Source organism: Scardinius erythrophthalmus, assembly GCF_964197995.2.
Source record: "Scardinius erythrophthalmus genome assembly, chromosome: 11".
NCBI classification, from domain to species: domain Eukaryota; kingdom Metazoa; phylum Chordata; class Actinopteri; order Cypriniformes; family Leuciscidae; genus Scardinius; species Scardinius erythrophthalmus.
Genome location: NC_138231.1, coordinates 10674744 through 10696389, shown reverse-complemented (window position 1 = coordinate 10696389; position 21646 = coordinate 10674744). Strand labels below are relative to the sequence as shown.

Here is a 21646-nt window from a genome sequence, read left to right as displayed (position 1 = left end):
CCATATTGAATCCTTTTTTAATCTGCTGAAGTGGCCTTGACGAAAGAGGTTTTGGGACCTAGAGGCTTCTGATAGATTGATAGGAAATACAGCTCAGAATGAGGCTATTACTGGAAACGTGGTTGGATGTCTCAGTCGTCGCTAATCACAGGATGTATTCAGTTGACTTGGGTATAGCCCGGGGCCAATGACAACACACGTAGCAGTTGCTAGGGAAACATGTCTCGGTTATTAATCAAAATGAATGTAACCTTTGAGCCTAATCAGAAATCGCCTCTATCTTTAATGTGCAGTGGCATTGTGAAATCATATGCAATTTGATTTTCCGCAGGGTTTTTAAACCTTTCAACATTTGTCATTAATACACATTAGAGAGTACATGCCTTTTTTAGGTTTGCTTGTTAGGTATGTATGTGCTAAAAACTTATATTTCTTTGCTTCATTTTTCCCTAATGTTAGATCATTGATTATCAACTAGATTGTGATTCAAAAATGGGTTGAAAGTCTGTTCTAGTCAAAGACAGCTGGGAAAAAGCAATGCAAATAATAAAAGCTAAATGCAAACGTTAAAGCTATGATCACAATGTTAGGATAGAAAAAAAAAAAAAATGGTCCAACCCCAAATTTTCATCATAGGTTGAGCTGATAATGCTAATTGGTGGTTTGAAAATGAAGAGAATGCTCTTTCCTGCTAGTCAGTGGTTTTCTCCAGCCGGAGATCAGTACAGTTGGGCTGCTGAGGGTTGACCCACGGGAGAGAACTACCTTCCAGCTGAGAACAATTTGTGCTATGCAAAACGTTCCAGATTGTCCCGCCTGCGACCGAAAGAGGGTTACTCCATTGTAAATATTTTGAAGCATTCCATGGTACCACATTTGTTTGTTTACCCATGCTGCCATGGCAACTTCCTTCTGTTCACTGGCTGCTCTGACAAAGAAACAGTGATTAAGCCTTGTTACTGTTTTAGGCAGAATCAAGCACAATCAAAAGCTGACGCCTAAGCATTTGTTCTAGAGATAGACAGATTGTTAATGTGACAGATATTCTTTACAGATATTCACACGAAAAAATAAATATGAAAAATATTTAAAAAATGGGGACCATTTAGACTGCAAAACAACTTTGCAGAAATATAAATAATAATAATAATAATAATGATTTTCTTAAAATGTATCAATTATTAACTTACTGTACATAAATTATAAAAATAAAATTATACAAAAATAAATATGGTATTTTTTTTTAAATGAAGCCCATTTAGACCTCAAAACAACTTTAAATAAATAGAAATAATAAAAAATAATAATCTTCTAAAAATGTAACAATTTATTAACTTACATAAATTATAACAATACAATTATAATATTAAAAATAAAAATGAATACCATTTAGAGTGCAAAACAACTTGCATAAATAGAAATACTACTACTAATAATAATAATAATAATAATTTTCTTAAAATTGCACAATTTAACAATACAATTAGGCCTATAATATTAAAACATACAAAAATCTTTTTAAAAATTAACACCATTTAGACTGCAAAACAACTTTTTCAGAAATAGAAATAATAATACAAATTATAATAATAATTATTTTCTTAAAATTATACAATTTGTCAACTAACATATATTATAACAATAAAATGTATAATATTAAAAAATAAATATAAAAAACATAGAAAATGAAGACCATTTAGAAGCAAAACAACAACAAAAATAGATATAATAATTAATAATATTCTTAAAATTATTATATTGATATTTGAACTATCATAAATTATAACAAAATTATAATATTAACTAAATGATTAATAGATTACAATGTTTATATGAGAATTATTATTTTAAGATAATAATAATTATTATATTTTGTATTATAGTAGTCTAATGTAGTCTCATTTAGTTATTGTGTCAAAAAACACAAATATAACAAATTGATTGGTATCAAAAACTTGGATATATCAATCTATCTTTAAGTTATGCCTGTGCCTGTCAGTGAAACCCCCACAGCAGGGCATTTATGAATCATTTACACCTTGATGCATTGAAAGCGAGAGAGGCTGCTTTTCACAGGCTTCCTTAGAAATTAGGCCACAATAGACAAACTGCAATAGAGATGGGTGACTGCTCCTTTTAAGTCATTGTATTTGAATACACTAGACATATTTATATTTATGCTGGTGCATACAGCTCATAGCTACAAAGTCCTTTGAAACTGTCAGGGACTCTCTAGATATATGTAGACACATGCAAAAATGTGTGAATATTAATCACATCACTAGAATTTAAAAACTTTGCCTCTGTAAGTGCAGACAGGAAGTGACATGAAAAGATAAAACAAAAAAAAAACAATACTTTCCCCCAAGTGACAAGGGAAAGGACATTTTCTCTGTTTTGAAGCTGTCAGCAGCGTTGTTGTATATTTGGCAAGCTTATCAAGACTCATAATGTGGTGATAACAATCGAAACAGAGCCACTTCAATAGGACTTAAGAGGCCACTACTAAACTTTCATGGCATCATCGGGAGGCAGTTTACCTGCGTCAAAGTATCTGTGACAATAATCCTGTCTCTGCTTTGTGATTACTCCGTCTGCAGAGAGGGGCCTGTCAGAAGAGCGTTGCACTGCTCTAATGTTAATGCCAGTGGCCTCCCGCTGAGCAGCCCCCACGTTCAAAGCCACTCGCTCCAAATGCGTACCACAAATAAACATCTTACACCTACTTAGAAAAAACACCACCGCTGCACATCTCAAAATAAAAGTACAAAAGAACCTGAGAGGCCGACCTCCCACGCGAAGGTATTTTCTGGACTAGCCTACGTATTGCTCAGTCTGAGCTCTTAGCGTTAACTTTCCTCATATTTAATTCAGCGGGTAGGTTCACGGTAGCTTTAAAGCGATACAGGTCATTGTGCACGGGGGCTTTTATGACTGATTACCTGTGGTAAACAACCCCAACTTCTCCGTCGCTCTTTTATTCACACTGCTAATTGTTCGAGGGAAACAAACACGATACACAGCAATTCCTTTTCCACAGCATGACCTTGAACGTACTTCGTTCTGCTAATTTAATCATGCAGTAAGTTCAAAGAGAATGTCATCAATATTTATGACTGACTAACAGTTCCAAAACCATTATGCAACAGAGAACAGGAATTTTTATGCAAGTGTTCCATTTTAGGTCAGTTGGCACCCAGTTATATTAGTTACATCCTCTAGGCCATTACCCAGCAAACACAGAACGTTAGCGCAACATACCCAACCTTCTAACAACGTTTTAACAACATAGCCAAAAGGTTGCTATAGCTACGTTGTGTGGTGAAGGTTGTTACAGCGTTGTCACAATGTTGAGATTGAACCACCGTTCAGGGCCATTGCTTAAGGTTGTGCCAACGGTGTCTTGACAACCACTGGACTACATAATGTACTCGTCACTGCCCTGAAGCGCGAAAATCAGCATTTTAAATCCCAACCACCTGTTGGGCTCATTGTGTTGTCTCGTTCTTCATTGAGCAAGGATACGTGAGTATTGCGTTTAATTTAGCCTACCTCAGTTATCAAACACAACCTACAACTTTAATTTCTAATGTGATTAATGTAGCCTCGCTTGCACTGTTTTTCATTAGATTTTTCCGCTATTTAGTCTCGTCCAGCTTTCGGCTGTCTGCCATACAGAACCGGTTTTGTTCATTAAATCTTCTGATCTGCCTTTGCTTTTTATGTTTCATTTATTATGCTTAAAATAAATATATATTTGTTTATTTCTTTTTTTTTTCTTTCACAGATGTATTACTTTTGGAAGTGCAATTTGATTACCATATGCAGTTTTAATAAAGTTGAATTAACGAAACCTTATGTCATTTTTACTCTTCAAAGTGTACACTTGGTCACTTGCAGGTGTTGATAGCCCCATTAAATAATAATATAGATACACAAATGATAAAAAGTATATAATTATCTAACAAAATGCTAAATGGGGGATATAGCAGCATATAAAAATATTGTCAGAACGTCGTCTCTCAGTTTGCTGAATGTCGCGCAACACCGTTGCTACAGCCCTGTCGCGTCTTATAATTCTACGGTGTTACAATGTTGCGAGCACGTAGACAGCGACGTTGCCATAGAAGAAATGCAACGTGCCACAGACGTTGCCACAACATAAATGTGTTTGCTAGGTAAGATCTGTACAAAGGTTTCAGTTAACTATTCCCAAGTCTCATCTAAAATCAAAAGGAGGTTCTCTGTTGCAGTACTTGTTTCTACTGTACTTAATTTTGTGTCATTTTGTATTTGTCTTGTACTTGGTTTCATTATCCTAGATTGCATAATGTGTTAGTGTAAACCTCACTCCCAACCCGGTCACGGCACTTGACCCGCTCTGGGTTGTGTTTCCCAAAAGCATTGTTCGCCAACTATTTTCGCAAGTTCCGTCGTTATCAGGGGTGCGTTTCCCAAAAGCATCGTTAGCCAACTATGGTCGCAAATTCCGTTGTTATCATTATAGTTCAACGAGTCTGTGTTTCCCGAGACCATGGTTCTAACGAATGTTCGCAAACAGCATCACAAATTTGTGTGTTTGGTATGACAGCTCTCGAGCTGTGGTTAGAAGCATAGTTTCTTGTTTGCATGACATGTGGACTCAATGAATCCTTATCTTGAGCCAAATAAGCAAGTTGACATTCAGTACAATCTATATCTTTTATTTATACATATAAATGTCATTTACGTCTTTTAGTTTGTCAAGAGATTTAAAGCACCATTTTTGAATAGTGCGCATGTGTAAACGAGCTCTAAGAACAAACCTATGATTAAATCTGGAAATAAAGCAAAATGACAAAATATGAGAAATGAGAAATAGTCCTCAGATGCCATGTCTGTAATTTATAGCAAAACATCTAGCATTAATTCGATCTCAAACAGATTCATTAAAAGTAGTTATTACTCCACCACCTGCGTGACATCATTCACCATCTTGGTTGAATGACCAATTTGCGACAGTACAGTTTTGGGAAACAGTTGTGACCAGCTTGTAGATTTCTTCAATGATGCATCGTACTATGGTAGTTAAGCAGCGAGTTACGTCGTCGTATGGGAAATGCACCCCTGAGCAGGATTCGAACCATGGTGTGGGAGGCGGGCGTGCTAACAAGGACGCTAAACGCTAACGCGCCTCTTGAGGCCAGAGGAGTGAGGTTTACACGCACAGCTCTTACTGGCCTACGTCCGTTACATTAAGTCCTGGTATGTAAAGCATTTTGGCCAACATGTGTTGTTTTTAAATGTGCTATATAAATAAATGTGATTGACTGATTGATTGAGCAGTGAATTCCAGTTGCAATTCCAGCTTCTCTTGGCCTGTAAAGAAAAACTCACACTGAGAGGAGGAACCAGACTTCACAGGCTCTCTCTTTTTCTAATTGTCTCTCAACCTGTCAGTGGCATTTCTCAACAATTCCTTCTTCTGGATTTGTGGGATGTTGTTTAGAGAAGAAAATAGCTGTGCCCACAGGCCAATTTGAAGAGTGCTCTCCTCCGAAAATTGTCTCTAACTGTATGCTCCCACTGTTTAGACTGTGGGGATAAGTGTTTCACCATTTACAGTAACAAGAATCCATCCTCCGAGAGAGAGAGGAGAAATACATCCATGTGACTGAAATCGATCAATGCCACAGTCCATGGCTGCTCTAAACTGATGGACTCCAGTGGTGTTTTCTCTGCATCTAATAACATGTTTGGTTTGCCACTGTCAGAGGAACCTCAGACAGACTAGTTTCTGCTTAACCAATGGTATTACCCAGACCGTCTTTAGGATACCGCAAGGATAAGAACCAGATGTCAGAGCATATTAGATTATTTTTCAGGATGTTTCACTTTACACTTTTATATAAAAAAATAATAATAATTGCAAACAGTGCATTAGGGGCACAGGGACAAGTCACTGGGACAAGTTGTCACTTGTTACCTTATCTAACTGTAAAGGATTGGTACTTTGGTAAATATTGGTCAAATCTTTCATCATTTACTCACCTCCATGTCAATCCAAACCTGTATGACTTTTGTGAAACACAAAAAAACCCGGTTGTTTTTTGTCCAAACCAAGTCGGTGGAGTAAGTGATGATAAAATACACCTAAATTCAATATTATTCTGGCATAAACTGGATGGAAACTACCCACAATTATTAAACTGGCCAAGTATACCAACCAAAATGGCTGCCTGACAACTAGAAATTACAATTTATGCAGGCTAGTAATCACTTGCAATGGCCAGAACCTGATTCATATGTGTATTATTGAATGTATTAGTCTCCATTAATGTAAAATACAGTAAGTCAGGCTGTTGACAGATTGCCACCTGGTGGTCGTTGCCAACTTGGGTACTGGTAGCGTACAAGCTCAGACTGTAATTCCCCAGATTGCTGCAAGATGCAGAATCATTTTAATGACATGTTAAAACAAGGCTCCCCTTCATTATGGCCATTGAGGTTTCCCTGCAAAAGCCTTTGTCCCATGGCTTGCAATTCCTCATATGCAATGAAGTAAAGTGAAGCAAAATAAATCATCATTTTTGTGGTATTTTCCACAGTGGAGTGCCACCGTCATCTTCCATAGAACATTTACCCGCGGATTCTTTCATGCATCGCCGGAGGACGCACGCTTTGATCTTATATCAGGCTGGCAGAGAAACAAAGTGTCTCAGCTTTGTTGCAAAGAGCGTAGTGCAGTCAGTGGTTGCACTGTTGAACATAAAGGAGAGGTCAGTATTATTATTGTTAACAAACTGGGGAAAAACTTTTTTTTCTTATCTGAAATAAAAACAAATGGAAAAAAAAACATTTTCATGACTTAAATGCTAACTAAAATAAAATACAAATAACATACATTATTTCAGGATTAGTTTTTAATACATAATAGATTATAAATCTCTACATTAAACATGAAAATGCTACTCTATAGCAATAATTCTAGACTGTGCTGAAAAAAACAGTGTCAATTTTTTATTTTTTATTATAGCATATTAACTTTGGTGGCCGTAAAAATTTTAACCAAGGATTAAAATAGAAACAAAATACTTAAAAACAGTGCAACTAAATAAGAAACTAGAAAATAACTTTAAGACTAACTAAAATATAATAAAAATAACAGAAATTATTTCAATATTACTTTTTGATACACCTTTTTGATACACCTTTTTGATACACCTTGAAACCTTTACAACTCTCTTACATTCAACATTAAAATGCCACGAGACAGCAATAATACTAGAACATTTTAGAACAAACATTTTAGCTTGCATAGTGCAACTAAATACAAAACCAGAAAACATGAACGACTGTTTAATTATTTCAATACTATCTAATATAAAATAAATATACTGTGCTGGAAAAAAAGTATGCTGTTAAAGAGTTTTAAATGATACCAGCTAGTGCATTAGCGTCTTTGGCAGCCCTACAAAAAAAACAAACAAAAAAAAAAAACAGTTACAACAATGAAACAGTGAAAAGGGTGGTACGTCTGAAGTGTGTTTGTTAATGCGAATGCTGTATTGGTCAAGAATGCTTGTTAGAACACTAAAAAAGCATTCTATTAACATGACAGCATATCTGAAAATTTCCCTCATTGGGATTTCACCATGTACGTTGTTCCGCATTAAAGAGCGGCTGCTCTTGTTTTCTCTGTCATTGTGCTGTGGTGTTAGCGTTATCTTTTTGCTTGGCAACCATCTCACTCACTAAAGCTCTAGATTGACAGGAGGGATCTGGTTGTTTTGTCTGGCAAGCCTCCAGCCACTTACTAAGGACATAATGTGCTAAGGTCTTATGCAATAAGGCTGCGTTGCAAGTAACCCAGCATAGTGAAGTCAAATTAATTCTAATATCCTGATGTTTTATCACAGACCTGTTACATTTTGTTTGAAAACCAAAAAGACATGCAACATCGAAGGGCTCTTAAGCTGGATTTTTGCAAATGCTATTTGATTATATCTGATTACAATGGTCAGGTCCTAATGCGTTATGGATTAAATTAAAGCAAGCTGTGATGGAGAGCAAATTAAAGCAGGATCAGTGCTCTGCATTAGAGTGTTGAGGGACAAATTAAGCCTAAATCAGCATCCTGTCATGTGATAGGCCAAAGAGCAACTACCAAACCAACACACACTTCTTGGCTCAGGGAAATAAAAAGGCCCATCATGCCAGCAGTGTATCCACGCTTGCCAGAGAGCATCCCTGCAGCTGTGCCAGGCGTATACTGAGCCAAAATAGCCTGTCATAACAAGAGATCATCTCCCCTAGAGACTGCCAGCAGAATCCAGCGTTCTGTTCAAACGCAAAAACACAACTGCCTCTAATCAAGCAGACAGGGAAAAAACATATTATGATTTATTTTTACAAATTGTTCAACGTGATCTCATGAGTTTTTGTGTGTAGTAGGTGTGGTTCTACCAAACATACATTTACTTATGTTTTCATACACACTGAAACGTATAATATAGTCATATTGACAGCAGTAAAATGTAAATTATTTACGTGAACAACTTTTACACATAAAGATGTGCACAAATTCTTATTTATCAATATTAAAATAACACAAATAAACTTAATGTATTTAATCTCACTTTATTACCCAATGTCTTTGCTGCTAAATAAACATCACATTTCTGTTTTTTTTTTTTTTATTGCTTGAGTAAGAATGTTGAACCTTTCCCAAATGGCACACTTCATTGCACTTAAAGGATTAGTTCACTTTTTAAAAAACTTTTGCTGATAATTTACTCACCCCCATGTCATCCAAGATGTCCATGTCTTTCTTTCTTCAGTCGAAAAGAAATTAAGGTTTTTGATGAAAACATTTCTCCATATAATGGACTTCAATGGGTCCCAAACAGTTCAAGGTCCAAATGACAGTTTCAGTGCAGCTTCAAAGGGCTTTAAACGATACCAGACGATGAATAAGGGTCTTATCTAACGAAACGATCGGTCATTTCAAAAATAAATAAAAAGGTTTAAGTTTTATAAGCACAAATGCTCGCCTTGCTCTGTTCTGTGATGCGCGTTCGTGACGTCACGTAATACGCAATTACGTTAAAAAGATCAGGCTTGACGTAGGCAGAAGTACCGAGTCAGTGTTTACAAATGTGCGGAAGGAGGACCATATACACATATTCAAATGTGTTAGTTTATCGTTTAAAATGCCCATTTCGTGTGCGTATCCTGGGTGTTTTAATATTAAAAAGCCTAAAAGAAAATTTTCGTCAGGACAGAAAAGCGTGACCTTTTCAACGTAATTGCGTATTACGTGACGTCACGAACGGGCATCACAGAACAGAGCAAGGCGAGCATTTGTGCTTATAAAACTTAAACTTTTTTATTTATTTTTTAAATGACCAATCGTTTCGCTAGATAAGACCCTTATTCATCGTCTGGTATCGTTTAAAGCCCTTTGAAGCTGCACTGAAACTGTCATTTGGACCTTGAACCGTTTGGGGCCCATTGAAGTCCATTATATGGAGAAATGTTTTCATCAAAAACCATAATTTCTTTTCCACTGAAGAAAGAAAGACATGGACGTCTTGGATGACATGGGGGTGAGTAAATTATCAGCAAAAGTTTTTTTAAAAGTGAACTAATCCTTTAAGGTCTTGTGGACTTGCAATGGCTGCCGTGTGCACGCGTGTGTCCGTTAAGTCCATGAGACCGTAGAGTGCCCCATTTGTCATTTTAGGTTTAAGAGGGTTGTGGTTTTGGCAAGCGTGCCTGGACTGTCTGCGGAAAATCCCCTCCAACAAAACAGCACAACTCACTCAGAGGACCCTGAACTATGAGCAAGACAGGCCTTGTCAAATACTCCAAGGATCGACTCCATATCCTCCCGTTCCAGTGAAAGTGTTGCATGCACTTCACATTGATTCACATTGATGCCCCCTTTGTGGTCGATATGCGCCCTCGTTGTGCACTTTTGTCGAACCCGCACTGAAGCGAGCAGACTTCTTCCCAACAGTCAAGTGTGGACACGTAGGAAGACCATGAATGCTTAGGGTGCCACCTGGGACAGGGCCTTCTTATGCATCCTATTCTTCTGCAGTCCAGAATGGCTACACAGCTGAAAGGTTTGTTTGAGCTGCGCCCTCTACTGTATAGGTGTGAATTTGCATTTCCTTTAGCCTGAGACTTATTCATTTCACTTTTGGTGTGAAAGGGCTTTTGCATTTGCCAAAAATAGTTTGTTTTTTAAAATAATTAAAAAACAAACGAGCAAGCCCAGCCCAGATGAGAAAAAGTGATGCAAAGGTAACATAATTTCTATAAAAAGTAACTAAGTAACACAATTAGTTACTTTTTTAGGGAGCAACGTAATATATTACTTTTAAAAGTAACTTTCTCCAACACTTTCATCAAGACGACAGGTGTCTAGTTGACAACTACATCAGGGGCAGGTTCATCTAGCCTCCCTGGACCCGTTTTTCATTGATACTCAGTTTGCTTTAAGGTTTGCTTTGCAGGTCAGAGAACAAGACCTGTGGATGATGACATGAAAGACAATGAACAGTGACTCTTTCAGCCAAACCAAGGGGTCCTATTAACAATGCCCCATCTGAGGGGCCACTCAAGGGCTATCATGAATCCATTTACAAAAAAAAAAAAAAAATTAGAGGCAAAATGAGATAAGATATTAGATTCAGACTAGGGCTGCACGATTTGGGGAAAATGTCATATTGCGATAATTGAGGTCAATATTGTGATTGCGATATGCGATATAATAAACAAATAGTTTCATGAGTCAACTTGCTTGAAATGAAAAAAGTTATTTAGTCAAGCAGTGAGTGTTTTTCTCTGTTCCCTTTGTTCTTTGATTAACTTTAGCGACAGATGTAATTAGTGGCTACTGTGTACTGTCCCTTTAAGACCAGTCGCTGCTGTCAGAGACGCGGATCTCACACACGCCTCAATCTCTCACACGTCACAACTCTTCACGTTCATCATAACACTACTCTTATGTTATGAAGATACTCGACAAAAAGACATTTTGGCATAATTGTGTGTGTTATTGTTTGCTCAAGCTCGAAAGAGAACTGTATTCTGTCATGCTGTTTTGTGCGCACGCACGATATTAGCGCGAGTCTTTCTGTTTGTCACAGTCAGGACATTCACAGGCAGCGCGTTCTTTTTGGCATACGTGTGTTGTTCGTTCTACCGCGAAAGAGAACTTGATACTGGCGCACGTCTATCCGTGGGTCGTGTGTGTGTGTGTGTGTGTGTGTGTGTGTGTCAGGAGGACATTCACAGGCAGCGCGTTCTTTTTTGTCTTATCGCGCATGAATGGTTTAAAAGCATTTGCATTAAAATAAGAGCGGGATCATGTAACACTAGCCAAAGGATGCCAAAAATTAACAGATGCTGCGTTAATTGCGTTAACAGCGCTAATTTGTTTATTTAATCTAAAATCGCAGCATTTTGCGTCATATAATCGCGTAGGCTTGACATCGCGATTGCGATACGATTAATCGTGCAGCACTAATTCAGACAATAGGCAAATCTGATTTATTTGTTTCAAATCAGATTTTTTCAGCCAGACTTTCTGCACTATTAATTGTGTGTCCAGACATAACCAACCTATCTACATGGGTTGCTTTGGTAATGACATAGGCGTACCATGATGAGGCTTCCGAAACAGAGGCAAAATGGAGGTGCATCATTTCGCTCTCCAAATAAGCGCCCTATTGAGTTGCGGTGCATAACACCTGGAGTATTGTGATGTTCCATGCTGTAGTCACGGCTGAAATCTTTGAAGATACTGGTTGAATACTGTATGAATACGCCATTTCCGTCACCGATTTTGACGTTATAGTTGTGTGTCACATTAAGAGTTATACAAATTTGAAATCCGTTTTGAGCAGGCGGAACGTCCAGACTGAGAAGCATCTGTAAAAATATGATTGAAATCGCAAACCACCTCCAAATGGGGTTTGAATCAGATTTTGCAATCCAGACTTTCAAAAACAGTTTTTTTCAGGCAGTCTGAACATAGCCGTAGTCTTGTTTTCAGAGAAATGTAACTTGAGCAAGATTTATGCTTAAAAAAAGAAGAAGAAAAATAAATTGTAATGGGGTAAAGAACAAAAATTAATTTTAAAAAAGTTTTATTTTTCTCACTGGCCATTTTTTCCCTTCATTTTAAGCATTAAAAATTACACTATTATTTAGATGGATTTCTCTGAAAACAAGACTTGTAAGGATGTTTAGATATTCACATTGTAGCCCTACTCCAACTTAAAATATCACGCACTTATATTTTTGGCTTGAGATGTGCTAGTAATTACACTAATAAAAATTGTAATATCTACAGTATATACTGTAAAATCAGAAAAATGGAGGCCTCACATTGACTTTTCTGAGTAAATGCAGACACTTAGGTCAGCGGTGAATTCTTTCAAATTATTAGCTGTGCATGTGCGTATCATCAAGGTTAACCGGGAGGTTTCAGCTGACAGTCAATGTGATTCGATGTGGTCTGAACTGGTTTTACATGGATGGAGCAGAGGAAACAGATGTGTTTTTCTGCTAAGATCAAGAGACAGATTGGGTTTTCACAGAACAAACCCAAAGTGTTAAACAACTGGTGCAAAGAGGCAAACACTACTATTTTCAATGATATTGATTCTCTACCGGCAAATAGTCTTGTGAAGTGCTTTCTGTTCAGCTATTTCCTTTGGTTTCCATAAGTGCTGGCAGATTACTTTATAAAGATCAATAATTGCCGGTCCATTTTTCTGGACGCTAATATTTCAAGGCATGGCGGTGTACAATGTCACCCTTGCACTCATGATTGAGTTGCCATGTTGAGCCTGGAAAAGTTACTAGGTGAAGTTCCTCCATCCAAACCCCGTCATTAAAACGAGTGCATAGCTGGCTCGCTAGCTCATCCTTAACAACTGGGAAAATATTTACCCATCTCAAACCAGTGAAAGACGGCCGTTTTGTAGTTTGCTTTCTTGCCCATTGTTGACAAAGTTGGCGAAGACGTTTTGACATTGGAGGAGCTGGAAAACATCTCTAGCTCAGAATTCTTGGAGTAATATTCGACAGTAACCCCTGCTTTTAATTTGTGCATAGAAACATCTGTGTTCACACCAGTTTTGGTATAGCAGGCTGCCAGTGAAGTGCGATCAGCAGTGCATAATGAGCTTGTGAAATCTCGTCATGTTCCTCACATCGAAAAGTAGTCTCACGCATTATGCTGGAGTCTTCTGCACTTGGTCTTGCTAAAACTTGCTCACAGTTTTCTGGCTTGTAATTCTATTTCACTATACGTTCTGTTATCATGGAGCAGGTGACAACAACAGTATTTATAAGTAACTTAATGTTTTGATTGTTTTGATAGATAGTCTCATTTATAAGGAAGAAATGTAGCTTAAAAATTATATACCCCAAAACAAAGATGAAAAACATGCATTGCGAAACAACTTTGTATAAATAATAATAATAATATAGGCTTCAGCATCCTTGTGACCCTGCAAAGGTTAAAGCGGTTTGGAAAATTAATTAATAGATAAAAATATTAAGATAATACATATTTTTTACGTTAATTTATTTAAAAAAAAAATACAAATCATTTCTGCATATTGATTATCAATGATTTTAAAATTAATATATTATTTTTAATAATTGTATTATTACATTTTGCAGTCTCATTTCTTTAAAGCATAAATCATTTATGCATATCGATTATTGGTGAAGATGATATAAGACTGAATAAATAATAATAAAAATACTACATACAGTGCTATGCATAAGTTTAGACACCCATGCTAAAGTTGACTAAAAAGAGGAATAAAAAATCATCTTTTGGAAATTGAACTTAATGCCTTAATTTAAAAAATTAGGAAAAATCCAACCTTTAAGGACACCAATTTTCTTTGTGAATGAATAATGTATCGTAAATAAATAAATGTTCTTCCTTAAAATACAGGGTGCATAAGTTTGGACACCCCTATGTTAAATTCCCATAGAGGCAGGCAGATTTTTATTTTTAAGTATTTTTTTTTTATTTTTTTTTTAAAGTTCCCTTGGCCTTTGGAATTAAAATAGCCCCACATCATCACATAGCCTTCACCATACCTAGAGATTGGCATGGGGTACTTTCCATAAGATCATCTCTCAAACTAGCTATTAGGCTAACTGAAATAAAACCATGCCAATCTCTAGGTATGGTGAAGGCTATGTGATGATGTGGGGCTATTTTAATTCCAAAGGCCAAGTGAACTTTATCAGGATGCATAGTATCCTAAAAAATAAATAAAAATAAATACTTAAAAATAAAAATCTGCCTGCCTCTATGGGAATTTAACATAGGGGTGTCCAAACTTATGCACCCTGTATTTTAAGGAAGAACATTTATTTATTTACGATACATTATTCATTCACAAAGAAAATTGGTGTCCTTAAAGGTTGGATTTTTCCTAATTTTTTAAATTAAGGCATTAAGTTCAGTTTCCAAAAGATGATTTTTTATTCCTCTTTTTAGTCAACTTTAGCATGGGTGTCTAAACTTATGCATAGCACTGTATGTCAATCTGTACTTCAGTAATTGTATCTCACCATTCGTTCTGCTATCAGAGAGCGAGTGTTTGACACTCAAGCGGCATCAATGTAAAGTGCATGCAACACTTTCACTGGAACGGGAGGATCCTTGGAGTATTTGACAAGGCCTGTCTTGCTCATAGTTCAGGGTCCTCTGAGTGAGTTGTGCTGTTTTGTTGGAGGGGATTTTCCGCAGACAGTCCAGGCACGCTTGCCAAAACCACAAGACTCCAAGAGCTTCTCAGCCTGGTGGTCAGAGAAAGAGAGCTGCCATGTTAAATTAAGACAAGGGCCCACAAACACAAGCTAAAATAAAACAAGTCTGGGTCACATTCAAGCGGAAAAAAAATGCACCGTCAGGCCAAATCTACTGATAGCCATCCAGCTGAGCGGGGACCTAAACAGGCTCTGCTTGTGGTAGTGGCTGTTTGCGGTGCAGCTCAGGAAGGTATTTAGTGGGGATTCACGCTGCCAAGGGGAGAAGGGCTAAGAGGTCATGTGAGCCCCTGTTGACTGGGAACCGTGGGGAGTATGTCACAACCAGCCTGGGAGGTTAAGCAGGGAAACCCAACACCCGACCTTGGGAGCACTCTCTCCGTCACACTATACCCTCTGTGAGCCTTCTATCAGGCGGCCCGCAGCACAGTTAGCACGCATATCTCCCGTTCGGATTCCACTGGGCTCTGATGCTTTGACAGGTCGGGGCAAGCTGGTCTGTGATAAGACAGCAGTGCAAAGTGAATCATGGGCCTTAAACCAACTGGCTCATCTGTCACAAGTAACTCTATCCACAATACCAAACAAGCTGTAGTAGGTGTATTCATGACATCCCATTAATCATATTTGTCTTGTCTTTTCAAAAAGAACAAGTCTGCTCTCTTTGCACAAATAATAATCCCTCTGGATTTCCAAGAAGAGCATTTTTTTTAGGCCTCTTTGTAATGGCATATTTTCTATATTCTATATGCTATGTCTTTTTTGTCAGCAATGACTAGTAAAGGGATGTAAATGGATGACACTGATTCAATTTGATTACGATTGTTTGCCTTATACATCATGAAAAATCATTCAATCCGATTCAGTCCCATTTGATTATTGAATGACTCATGATTATTTTCAAAAATATGCTGCTGTATACATAAATACCGTTCAAACGTTTAGGGACAGTACACATTTTTTTAAATAAATTAATACTTTTATTTAGAAAGATATATTAAGCAGCACTTGTTTTCAACATTGATAATAAGATATGTTTCCTGAGCAGCAAATCAGCACATTAGAATGATTTCTGAAGGATCATGTGACACTGAAGAATGGAGTAATGATGCTGAAAATTCAACTTTTAAAATATATTAAAATAGAAATTTTATTTTAAATTGCAACAATAAAAATCAGTTACTGTATTTTTGATCAAATAAATGCAGCCTAGGTAAAAAATCTTACCAACCCCAAACTTTTGTGTAATTTTAGACAGATGTTAATCTAATGAGAAAGTTAATATTGTGTCGCTAATTCAAGCTACATTGTAGAATTAACAACTATATTATTAGCAATTTACAGCAAATTTACAAGTATATTGTTGTGCAAATATTCCAGAATACACATAATAAAAAAATAAAAAAATCACATTTGTGACCCTGGACCACAAAAACAAGCTGAATAAATAAGCTTTCCATTGATGCATGGTTTGTTAGGATAGGACAATATTTGGCCGAGATACAACTATTTGAAATATTGGAATCTGAGGGTGCAAAAAAAAAAATCGAAGCATTGAGAAAATCGCCTTTAAAGTTGTCCATTAATGTTCGCGATTGTGCTGCATTCACTCACAAAAATAAATGTTATATAAATTTATGGTTTGAAATGTACAACATATCCTCATGGAACATGATCTTTACTTAATACCCTAATGATTTTTGGCATAAAAGAAAAATCGATAATTTTGACCCATACAATGGCTATTTGTTGGCTATTGCCACAAATATACCCTTGCGACTTGTGACTGGTTTTGTGATCCAGGGTCACATTTGAGAAAGAAAACTATAACAGCTTATTTTGGTCAAATGGAGTCAGGCATTTATGAATAAAAAGGTATGCAGAAACCCAAACTCTGAGGCAGCATCTGTAAAGCATAGGGTATTATTATAGTCATCATAATCGATTATTAAATTCCATAATCAATGCATTACCAAATCAATGCATCATGATATATTTTATACCCCTCATGACAAACTATGCCCTTGGTTCAAGTACAAAGTGGCAAACCAGAGCCAAATGCTAATGTGGCAGTAGCTGAAAGCCTTGACACTTTGACCACAGAGTGTTGGGTTGAATTCCCAACCAGGACGCAGCTGTGAAATCCTCGCATACGCCGTCTCACCACTGTCAGAAAACAAAACCAAGGAATTGTGCTGCTTAACAGACTCCAGGAGCTGGAAGGTTTGGGCAAAGGTTCTGCCAATGAGCATATTCATCTGGAGCTCTCCATATCATGAAATAACTATCAGTGTCAGTGAGCATTAAAGTATAGCTTATCATTGATCACAAAGGATTAAGTGCGATCACCGTGCAGGCAGAGGGCTGTTCTTGGAGCTTTAGCTTTTTGCACCCACAGATATAATCTCTCTTAGTCTCGCTTTTCCCACATTGGCCAAATATGGTCTATTCTGAGATCTGGCAGTTGTGCATCCATTACCACAACTTATAATTGCATGTGAGGTTATGATTATGATCATTTCCAATGAAACAGACACAATGTATGTAAAGATAGGGTCCTGGGGTCAAGCCAAACACTATTCCCAGAAGCAAGGCTGCGCTCGGTCTGTGAAGGAAAGTGTGAGAGACATTTTATGATGAAGATAGTCAGGCAGTAAGAAACTAATAAAGTGAAGCAATGGTTTATCCCAGAGGTCATGTGGAGTCAATAACATTAATAACAGGGTAACATGGGAGAAGATGCCCCCCTTAAGAACAATGTTCATAATCAACGTGGCTATTCAATTTAAAAATGAATTTTGGCAATTTAGTTGAATAATTGAATAACCAATGACAGATAACGGTAAAGGTAAAATTATTCTGAGACTCATAGGCATATGAGTATTTACATATTTATTTGCCCATATTTTAATTGAAGATATGTCATAATAGCAACACTAATAATGCAAATTGAATGATTTCACTTATCTAACCTATAGGTTTTAATGAAAGTGAAGATGTCTGAAATGTACATCTAATTCATGGAATAAAAACCCCATTAATTATTAAATCTATCTATCTATCTATCTATCTATCTATCTATCTATCTATCTATCTATCTATCTATCTATCTATCTATCTATCTATCTATCTATCTATCTATCTATCTATCTATCTATCTATCTATCTATCTATCTATCTATCTATCTATCTATCTATCTACTTTTGAACTTTATATTAATCAAAAAATCCTGCAATAAAATGTATCTCAGTTTCCACAAAAATATTAAGCAGTGACAAAAAAATTTAAACACTGATGATAATAAATGTTTCCTGAGCAGTAAATCAGCATATTAGAATGATTTCTGAAGGATCGTGTGACTCTGACAACTGGAGTAATGACTGCTTAAAATTCAGCTTTGCCATCACAGGAATAAATTACATTTTAAAATGTATTAATACTTTACACAAACTTTTTGAAAAAGCACCAGCCACTAGGGTGAATTTTATAAAGAACTCTGAAAAGCAATGGCAAATCATTATCAATTTAGGCCTCATACTGTGTCCAGTTAAACATTTTTGGCCTTCTTTGTTGTCATCTCTGTGTAAATATGTTTTTTGCTAGTTACAATTCACTTATTGGTATGCAGCTTCAAAACCCACGCCAATCTCTGCTGCCTGCTCAAGTGCTCAAGTACAGCCACAAGTCTCTCAGGATCAGCCTGGAGAGGTTGAGAGTCATTCCAGCAGATCATGAGGGGTTTTGATAGCGGGGCATTAATGATTAGCCCTCACTGGGATCTGCTGGATGGAATGTGTGTGGGTGAATGAGCTCCTTCAAGAACACTTCAGTGTTACATGCGTGCCGAGACACATCTCCACACCTCTAGAAGCACACGTTCTTTGTTTTTTCTGCAGAGGTTTGGCATTATAGCAATTAGACCATAATCACCGTAATGAACAGAATAACCATCTATTATCCAAGTGCCAACTTTGACTCCCTGACTTGCTTCTGGGAACCGAAGAAAAGGTTTTCTGAATCTCGCAAACTTGTCGCAAACATGTTTTGTAAATATTTGAGGGCAATTAACGATTAGGGAAAAATCATTATGGTGAAGAAAGACGTACACATGCACACAAGAAGAATAGAGAACACAAAAGTTTAGAGAGTATCCAATAATACTGCACTGGAAAAAAAAAGTGAAAGTAAATTATGTACAGCTTGATTCTCCTTTGAATGTATATATCCAATTTTATTAACACGCTATTTTATATTATCAATCTTAATGACAAAGTAATCTTTATCATTTATATTAATAATAAAGAAATTAACAACTACAATAAACGTCTCATGTACCAACTTAATGTCTTTGTAGCCAGCAGTCAGACTAGCAGCCACTAAATGCACCGTGTCAAACCAGACTTACTGAGAGCAGACAGAACAAAATGAGTCATAGACTCATTCACACAGGACGTGTTGAGGAACAGAATGCAGGGGTCTCACAACACGTTTGTAAAACCATCTTTATGCCTGCTTATACTGACAGGCCTTAAGCCTCTTGTTTTCTGTTAGATGTGATTAATCGCAATTAATCGACTTGAAAGCACTAATAAATATATACACACATATATAAATATATATATATATATATATAGATAGATAGATAGATAGATAGATAGATAGATAGATAGATAGATAGATAGATAGATAGATAGATAGATAGATAGATAGATAGATAGATAGATAGATAGATAGATAGATAGATAGATAGATAGATATAGATACACTATTGCAATGTTATATATTGCCACAGTGGCTGGTGAGCAAAAAAGTTAATGTCAAGTTAATAATCTAAAGAAAACGTGTTGCAAAGCAAAGGTATTAGGTGCAAAAGTTGCACAAGGATGCACAAAGACCGCAACACTTTTCACACAAACCTCAGTGACGATGATAGTCGTCAAACAGTTCTTAGGTTTAGGAGGAAGTGACAGAAGAATCATTTTGAAATTCTTTTTTGACCACTGATATGTGCCATACATAAGGTACTTTTTGACACTTACATACATTTATATGCTATTTGGGACATTTTGTCTTTAGTAAACAAACAAATTCAACTTGGATAAACTAGTCGAAACAAGTAGCCTAAACTAGTAGACTTTTAAAAAATAGTGTCACTGAGAACAGATGTTAAGACTCAAAATGCATCACACTGCCTTGATTTTTTACAGTGAGGTGCTTATACTCTGTAAACATGAGCAACACTGATGAAGACACCAACTACAGTACATGCTGAAAACTGAGTCACAGTGAATCAGAGCTGATCAACCAACTTACAGTATATGAAGTCTGATTGACAGTGGCTGCTTTTCTAGAACATTACAGTATCTGTTTGGTTAGCAGTAATGTGACTCATAACTGGCAACTAGCTCATCATGGGTTCAGTCACAGGATGACACACACACACACACACACACACACACACACACACACACACAAAAAAAAGCTGCTTTCTCACTGACTGTGCATCTCACTCCCGACACTTGTCAAAGACAAGTTCAGACCTGTCGATCTGATGAGACGTCAACACGCTAAGGACTAAAAACACCCAGCATCCGAGTTTTAAGCGGGTTGGCGCATTCATATCTAGGGAAAGCCCAGTAAATGTGGTCTGCTTTTTATTTACCGTGGAAATATGATTATGTGTTGCAAAAGCGGCTTCAATAAGAGCTGTGGTGGCATGTTAAAAGCATATCAGAATATCAACATGTCATGTAATTTCGGTAAGGCTCATAAGTCTTTCTTTTGGATGGCGTTTCCAGAACAGACGTGTGGTCAAATGAGGCTAGATCTGCAGGGAGCGAGAGTTTTGACTGTCTTCATGTAAGAAGGTTGCCATCTGCTGACTAACAGTGGAAGTGAACCTGCAATGAAAGGAGTCCCATGATACATAACTAGGGATAGTTCACCAAAAAATGAAAATTCTGTCATCATTTACCCTTTAACCCTCTAGTTGTTCCAAACCTGTGATCGTTTCTTTCTTCTGGTGAACGCTGGTAATCAAACAGTTGACGGTAGCCTTAGGCAATTGCAATTGTTAATGGCTACCATCACCTGTTTGATTACCAACATTCTTTAAAATATCTTCTTCAATGCCAATAAAGAACCTTTATTATTAAGAGTGTAAACAATGATCAACACATACATTATTTTTCTTATTACCATATGTGTTGTACTCTATGTGTCGATCACTGTTTAGATGTAAATAAAAGCCTAAATTTAATCTGTTCATCGTATAAAGCGATCATATCTCTTCACAAGACTAGGATTAAACCTCTAATGGATTCATTTTACAACGCCTTTATGACATGTTTGGAGCTTTTAAGTTTTGGTTACCTGGACTTTCAATGGAGAGACAAAAAAAAAAATTTGGAAGGTTTGGAACGACATGAGGGTGAGTAACTCCCCATAAAAAAATATGACAGACTTTTCATTTTTGCTTGAAAAACTATCCCTTTAAGTACACTATAAATGTCTGTTTTAAAATTATTAGCCTTACTGACCTAATGTAAAATGTTATGTCATCATCTGAACTTTTAGAAATCAGTCTGCATATTGTCTCATGCACGATGCACATAGTAGCACTCTCATACAAATGAAACAGATGTTCAGCTCTACATTTAAAAAAAAACAATAAACTAACTTTATGTTACCATCCTTGACTTTAAATGTTTGTATTGGCTTGCATAATGGTAGTAATGGTTATAATGATGATAGCTCACCCATTCTCATCACTCACATGGTAAAGAAGCTCCCGCCCAGGCCTGGCTCGCCTAGCATTCCTCCCTGTTTTCAGCTGCATGAAACCATGTC

At 36.7% G+C, this 21646-nt stretch overlaps 1 protein-coding gene across 1 annotated transcript in view; it reads left to right on the top strand.

Moving 5' to 3' along the window:
- Positions 1 to 21646, top strand: part of aig1 (androgen-induced 1 (H. sapiens)) — a 39748-nt gene that overhangs the window by 11870 nt on the left and 6232 nt on the right. The window lies entirely within an intron of this gene.